Consider the following 7,489-nt stretch of genomic DNA (forward strand, 5'->3'; position numbering starts at 1 on the left):
AAAATATGCATGATTCGTAACTGATTACACATTTTTCAGAAACCCTGTCTGGTGAAAATTTGAGAAGTGGATTGACCACACATTATATTTGTACCAATGCAACCAATAAATAGAAACATGATCTGTTATAGGTGGTTGTGTATTTTTCATGCATTGAGTGTTGGCAGGTGGACAACATATGGATATGAAGGACCGCCGTTGGCCATTGGATTAGTTTACTATGTACAGTTGGGATATTGTAGTCAGCTGCGAGCATGTGCATCGGTCCGGCAATTACTTTAAGTAGCCTTGACAGGTGACATCAAGTATAGCGATATCGACTACAATTACGAGTCGTTGGCTGTTAGACTGAGATGTCACGCATAGTCGAATCCCCGCCTTTATCGACCCGTACTGGCCTGGAGTTTATTATAGGTAGCAGACATAAGCGAGAGCGCGCACAATTATGGGTATGACGTGTCATCGTCGGCAGTAAGACCGGGACCCTGCGCATAGTTGAGGCCCCAGCGTCACATACGGGCACCCGCCTGATATTTTCAAAGGGTAGTTTGGCTATTTTGCGTGCAGGTTTGCGTGTGAGGTTGGATTAGGTTACCGTTTGAGCAACGCCGGGCATGGACACAAACCTAGCAGGTACGATAAGTAGCCAAGTCGGGCCATACCGAGTATATCAATGAATATAACAGGCCTTCAGTTTAGGCTCTCACGTATGGTTGGGGCCTTATTTTCACCGCCCCGCATGGATACTGGCCTGGTGTTTACTGTAGACATTAGAGATAAGCGAGAGCGCACACAAGTATGGGTATGAAAGACAGTCGTTGGCCATTGGACTATGTCACTGTGCATAGTTGCGGTCTTACAATCAGCACTGCACATGACCGCTGGCTTGGTAGTTGAAATGAGTTGTCGAGGTGAGTGATAACGGACTGCCGTTATCATTGCGACCGCTTTATTGTACTAACCATAACCTACAGAGCACCATGTTTATAATACGAATGATACTTGCAGCCACCTCGTGACGCCTTATTATCTACAGGCTAGTTATGCATATCTGGGAAAGGGGCTCATCTACAAATGGCCTTCGCATCGCTGCTGCACATGCGAGGCAGTGTCTAGCATTGTTGTACTTAATGGAACTACAATGGAAGAAAATCTGGTGTGAACAGTTGCGCCAAACAAAATGTATTTTCCGATTATAATCGCACTTTTCAAATCTGAGGAGTGTAAAGCAAACAAAAGTCAACAACCGATCTTCTAAGGTGAACTTTGCATAAGACGTTCCTTAGACGCCTTTTCTTCCTAATCAAGGCCGAACAACGCTAAAACATGCTGAATTCCGAATTGATGTTTTATATCACTTAAACCGGTAACAAAATGCGAATCCGTGATGGTCCGTGACCTTGACATTTCGCTCACTTAAACAAAATGCTACGAGCAACATGGCACCGGAAAGTGCAAATGGATTAGACGAATTCTTCTTTTAAGTCACAACTTCGAAAATCCTGAAGTTTTGGCGAAAATAATTTGGGTGTGCAAGTAGCCAGTGGCGTAAAAATAGAGGTGGGGATGGAATAATCAGAGGCAGAAGTAAATTGCAAGTTCTGCCTCGAAAATATTGTCCAACCAAGTCGACTCACTGGTGTCACTGTCGTAGGAAGTCAGTGAAAGGGATATGTTCGGTAGAGAGACAGTGCTAATGCGCAAGGCCAAACAAACACCATGTATGAAGTTAACCTGTGGAAGAGACAAACCGAAATTGCAGCATGAAACCAAGCTGGTCAAGTCCGAATGAAAGTTTCATCGGGTTGGAATGAACTTGTTTCAGAGGCGGTTGAGGTCAGGTGAAAAATCTGCTCGCAGTCGCAATTACAGGCTCCAATGGGCGAGAGGTTGCGTTTTTAGATTCTGAAGAAAATAGATGCGCGGAGTGCCACCACACTGGGTATGGCAATACCATGCCGTCGTTGCACTGACATATATGATCAACCATGTAACCGTCTTCAAGGATGCCGCAATCGGAGGGGGGTATGCATTTCCGTGTCAGCTCGATCTGGGTTAGGCAGAGAGAATAACCAGAAGGAGTCGGGTCGATGCACAGACACGGATAGCTTCCCTTCATTTGGAGGATAATGTTGCTGTGGACCTGGGACCAGCCAGACTGAACCAATAACGGCTGTAAGGGGCGTTAGGGCAACTGAAGCCGACGTTTGAAGCTTGACAAGACTGGTAATGAGGAAGGAATAGGATGAGAACAGTACCGTCCAGTGAGTAGCATGAGCGTCAGGTAAAACGGTGGCAGTAGAAAAATCTGATAGGAGATGCCAGCAAGCTGAACGGACCCAGGACAGGTGGATTTACATGCTGATCTAGAAACTAATTGCTAGCTGCGCTTAGTTTGGGAACAGTAAGGACATTTTCATCGAGGTAGCTAGCAGGGAGGTTTGCCGTTGGACAAATTGGAACGGGCGGCAGTTTCTAGCTTATCAAAAGATACCATTGTGCGAAAAGGGGTTCATGCGAGCAGTGGCAGTGGACAAGTAAAAAAGTGGTCATACAACAACTTCCCAGAGAATGGTTAAGAACCGTATTTTAACTGAAATCTACTACGTCAACGTTACAGGGAGGTAAGAGTAAGGGTTTCCAGCGCAGGGTCACCGCTTTCACTGCTGTCACCTCCAAGAAACGAATAGCGAATGGCGAAAAAAGTCGATAGGTGGTAGCTACGACTGCCGCTTTATAGGAAATAAGAAGGAATTTACATTTTATAAGTGTACGCTCGACTCCGAGAACAAGGGAAAAGTACGTGTGTGTTATGTCTGGATGATGAAGTGGTCTTGGGGTGGCGCGATCAAACTAAGACGAAGGTGGCAACTGCTTACCGCCGTGAGCCTCTCACAGTACCATCAGGCTACCCCATGGATACATACATATTTTAAAACAAACGAATAGACAGCTGTCATTCGCCTGTATTTCCTGGTGTTGCGAGATAGTGACAACCGGAACGAGTCCAACTACAGACAAGCAATAAAATTGTGGTTTTTCGGTTCTCTTGAACTAAAGGCCAGGCTCAGAACCAGAGGCGATGGGCGATGCACCTGTCCTACTGGAGGGGTGGCGAGGATACGAACACACCATGGTACAACGTAGCAGGGCGGCCACCCCTGAATGGCGTACCCGTCCACCACAAGAGGTTTTCATGCCTCGTTCATGCTACCAGATCTGGAGGGTGACAAGACACCAAGCAGTCATAATTGCGGTTTGTGCAATAAATAAATAACTTCAGCTGCCAGATATTTTATCCGGTCGAGGGAAAAGCCAGGATAGTGAAACAGCTCAGTCATTTCGAACAAGCAAACAGCCACAGGAAAGGGCAAGCCGCGGGTGCAAATGAAACAGCATTTTCTTTTTGGGCAACAGAAGATAACGCTTTGTTCGGATACGAAAAGATCATCTAAGGAATCATTAGGATTTATCAGACAGAACTCTGATATTCAACTCAAACTGGTCAGTGTGCCTCCGGTGACATATGCAATCATCCAAATCGAGAACTGTGACCATGCGTTTGCCATCTGGTGAAATTCTTATCACTGTAGCACGCTGCAAATCAATAACCTTGAACTACGCAGCACCAGCCGTTTTGACACGGTCAAGTTTGTACGCGAGGGGCGAGATTTAAAAGACTCGCTCTAACGGAATGGACGGCGTTCCTGTATTGCATTACAAAATTATTAATCCCACGGTCCAATTCCAAAAAGTAGGAGAGAATGAAATATTTAAAGGTATAACTGTTTGCAAGCCTATTCGGCTGAGGATGTCGTGGAGCAGTAAACAGACGTGTACATCCAAACCATTTTCACCATTCCTCGAGGGATTTTAAAGTAAAGCTGCCAAAGACCAAAGCAATTCGTGCGTATTCAAGGATGTATACTTTCCTCAATGCTTGTTGTGTGAATTTGGCACTTGCGGAGGCATTTAGAGAAAGCCCAGAAAAACGTAGGTATGCGTCAATAACAATTAAAACACAATATTTACCGGGAAAAAGACCGTAGTGGTCGGCACAAACTCGCTGGGATGTTCCGCAAGCATCTAGCCGCGGATATTATTGTGAAGGTTTGCTATGAATTGTATTTGCATATTTGACACCATTTTTAGCAGTCGCTTGATATCAACAACTAGTTCCGGCGAGCAACATGGCAAACGCTCAAGAAAATTTATTTTTTAACACCCAGATGACCAGAATGCAAATCTGCAAGAACACCTGCTCATTGACTTGGTGGCATGATAACTCTACCATCAAAGCACAACAAATATTCTAGAGTAGTGAAGGAAAATGCAGGAAATCAACGTCGCTCCTGTAGTGGTCTGGCTACTTAATAAGTTAGTGCTTACCAGGAGTGTGTGGCAAAGAAATAAGAATAATTACGCTAGGTTGGGTATACAAAAATAAAGAGATCAGAGGGAACAGTCTCACCAACAGTTGTTCTCTTTAAAATAGTTCGTCGTTGGTCCAGGTCAGCGAATCAACAATAATCCAATTATGTTGGTCCAGAGGTCTTCCTCTGGACAGTTTCCACATATAATAGATTCCGAAGATGTCTGAAATGTTTGCTCACTTCAAGCTTCGTAATCAGCTAAGTGCTGAGGGAAACGGACGCGACGTCCGGAACGACTAGTGGAAGGAGTGAGGTTGGCGAGAGGGATATCTTGGGTAGGTGTGAGTTTTGTTGGGATATCAGGATTGCTGGATGTGGTCGTGGGTGCTTAAATGTAGACAGGTTTAAGACTATCAATGGAGACGGTATCGTGCTTTCCGCTTCTCTCTAAAACAAAGTATTTGGAGTGACGTTCGATAACCTTGAAAGGGCCATCATAACAGGGTTGGAGGGCTTTCTTCGTTGCGTCATGTCGGACAAACACAAAAATGTAGAAGAGAGATCGGCTGAGATGTGTTCTGTTCGCGTTGATAGTCTGGTCGGTGTAGCACGAAGTTCGGACATATGCTGTTTCAGACGGGTGACGGACGCGACGGGTGATTCCGGCTGTGCACCAGAAGGGGAAACCAGTTCACCGGGTAAATGTAAAGTTGTACCGTACACTAGTTCTGCTGGTGGACAGTGGAGATCCGCCTTAATAGTGGAGCGAATAGCAGGCAAAATGAGGGGTAAAGAAGAGGACCGTGAAGATGGGTTCATTTGGGCAGTCAATGCAGCTTTGAGGTGTCGATGGAAACTCTCAACCAGCCGTTGGAACAGGGCTGATACGCGATAGTCGATATGTGATGGAAACCGAATAGTGTAGAAAACTCAAGGAAGAGATTACACTGAAATTATGAACCGTGATCCGTAGTGACAATGGACGGAATACCGAAATTACTCACACAGTGCTGCAAAAATGAAGGGGAGACCGTTTCAGCTGAAGTATCCTAAATAAGTACAGCTACTGGCCAACGGGTAAAACGATCAATCATGTTAAGAATATGCCTGAAACCGTTTGTTGTGGAAAGCGGGCCAACAATGTCGAGATGGACGTGTATGAATCGAGCATCAGGAACGGGAGATGAACCAATAGGTGAGTACGTATGCCGAGTTACTTTACCGCGTTGACAGGCCATGCACTGTTTGGCCCAGGATGTCAGGTCCTTATTCATGAAGGGCCATACAAAGCGTGCACTAATCAACTTCCTGGCTGCTCTGATTCCTGGATGAGAACATCCATGAAGGTGGTCGAAAACAACGCGTCGAAAAGCTTCGGGGACGATTGGGGGAGCTGATCCGGTATAGATATCACAAAAAATGGTTCCGGATTGGAGGGGTAACGGAATTGAAGAGACTTGAAATGAGGGGAACGATAGAGTGGGCAAAAAATTAGTATCGCCATTTTAAACGTTATCCAGCTTGGCTAGGTCCAACTGCTTGGAAGGTTGAAGAGCGTTGACGTCAGGACGGGATAGGTCATCTGAGACGACATTGTCCGAACCTGGAGTGTACCGAATGTGGGTAGTGAACTGTGAAATATAGTCGAGATGGTATATCTCGCGTGGTGCATATCGATCTGGCTTGGCGGTGAAGGTATACGTGAGTGGCTTATGGACGGTTTGAATGGGAAACGATCTACTTTCTTACAAGTGCCGGAAATGGCGAATAGCAAGGTAAATTGCATGTAATTCACGACCAAAAGTCCTGTAACGCGTTTGGGCAGCCTGCATCTTCTGCGAGAAAAACGCTAGCAGTTCAGACGTGTTGTTAGCAACTTGATGGGGCACCGCACCGACTGCAGCGTTCGAAGCATCAGTTGTCAAAATAAGCTTTGCGTTTTCGTGAGTATCGGGGAAAGATAAAATTTTCGCCTGAGCAATGGCTTGTTTAACGGTTGAGCGGCATCATCGAGTGACGCGTGATACCAGAACCTCCGGGTAGGCAAAACAAAGTCGGAGCTGAGTTTCTATACGGTACTATTAACGCAAGAGAAATTGTAGCGACCCAGTCACGCACATACGTGACTGTTCAACTCAATCGCTCACTGGATCGCGAGGCTTGCCTTTTTCTCACACTCACAAACACGTCGCATTAAGCTGACAAATCGGATATCGATTGTCTGCACCGCCTAGTCAGCGCAGCAACCACTCATGTGCCGACGCGCCCACATACACGCACTGGGACCTACATAAAGGAAAACCGAACCCAGTCAAGACACAGACTCGCGCGCGCGCAGGGAGCAGGACATCAACCTCTCCACAAGACCCCGGNGCTTGGACTACAAAAGTACAAAGCAAGGTAGCAAACAGGCTCTCACGTGTGACAGTCACATGTGCAAAGTCAGATGCAAATGGCCGGATGACCTGAAGGCCAAAAGGTTGAAGTGGTAAGTACAAACAAACGTCAGTTCATATATACACACTAAACACAAAAGTGGGGCGGATGTTACAAATGGGACAGAATAAACCTGATGAATTTCGTTGTCAATATAACGGATGATACACCGCCCGCCAAATTCTCCACATTGCTTCGGCGGGCGCCCCAGTTCTTGCCTTCTACCAACGCTCAGCTCCATTCTAAGGTACCTCATCTGCCACCGACACGAATGGTCCGAGTCCACTCCCCTCGTTTCAATTATTGAGTTGCTCTGAGCCATTTGGTACGCATCTGCAACATTGGCAGATACTCCCTCTCCCAACGACGCCAGAATACGCCAGCGAGATAATTGACCTGTTTCCAACCGATATGATATTGCCACCTGGTACGCAGGACAGCACTGCGTCAGCAACAAACTGTTTGGAGTAAGCTGCTCCAAATCTTTGCTGTCTGATGATAGCGGGACTATAGGCTGGTTATTGAGAATCCGTTTGGCTCGTATGAGAAGCGTGTTCAGTTGTTCATCGGTCAAATATTGTTCCCCACATAGACAAAAGTATACGTCGTACCGACCTGATTATACGCTCCCACACACCACCACGATGGCTAGCTGCTGGTGGATTGAAGTGCCACTGTAT

Source organism: Opisthorchis viverrini (genome assembly GCF_000715545.1).
Source record: "Opisthorchis viverrini unplaced genomic scaffold opera_v5_711, whole genome shotgun sequence".
NCBI classification, from domain to species: domain Eukaryota; kingdom Metazoa; phylum Platyhelminthes; class Trematoda; order Opisthorchiida; family Opisthorchiidae; genus Opisthorchis; species Opisthorchis viverrini.